Here is an 870-nt window from a genome sequence, read left to right as displayed (position 1 = left end):
GGCTCCTTTATCCCAATTTGAGGAGCCGCGGATAAAGAGCACATATCGAGGATACGTCAACAACAAGGATAAAACTTGAAATAAAACGACCAGGTATTATCGTTAAATACTGTACTTACATTTGTCGTGCGTCACGCAGTTGAACTCATCGAGAAAACACGTTGAAAGAGACCAAAATAAAATAAAATAAAATGCAGATTTAGCGGCGACGGAGAAATGTTCAGTAAATGCAGGAGGGATCTGGGTGTTATTGCTGGGAGGAAAAGGAAATAAAATGTCCAAAATCGTGCCGAAATGAGCTCCACCCCCCACCCCCATAGTAAGGAATTACACGGCAGAGAATGAAAGGATGGGTCTTGAAAAAAGAAATGCAACTGTACGGGATCGTTATCGGCCAAAATAAACACGTAGGAAGGCTAGTGACGCCGAGGGCATGGTCTTTATTTGTTTCATAAATAGCACACAAATGCATTCATAAATATAGAAACACAATTAAACTGTCAATAGAGTCATATTTAACAATAATAATAATAAAAAAATAATGTAAATAAAATACAAACACAGGTGTCTTCACACTAACTCTAAAGAGCCCCGTCTGGGTGATGAAACGATCAGGACAGCTCAGTGTAGATGGGAAACCTTCACTTTACTAATCCACACTGAGAAAGAAATTAAATTAATCAAAATTGCTCCTCCCTCTTTCGGCCCCCTCGCCCCCGTGACCTAACGTGGGAGAGAAGAACGTCCTCCTCTAGATACCTGGAACTTCAGAAGGTCCTCCATGTCGTCATTTTAATGACAATGCTACAAACTAAACTAAAAGTCGAAGTATCGGACTCAGCAGCCGCTCTCTGCCCTTCTCCTCTTTTT

The sequence above is a fragment of the Cynoglossus semilaevis genome, chromosome 2, assembly GCF_000523025.1.
Source record: "Cynoglossus semilaevis isolate Cse_v1.0 chromosome 2, Cse_v1.0, whole genome shotgun sequence".
Taxonomy (NCBI): domain Eukaryota; kingdom Metazoa; phylum Chordata; class Actinopteri; order Pleuronectiformes; family Cynoglossidae; genus Cynoglossus; species Cynoglossus semilaevis.
This window is presented reverse-complemented; position numbering follows the sequence as displayed.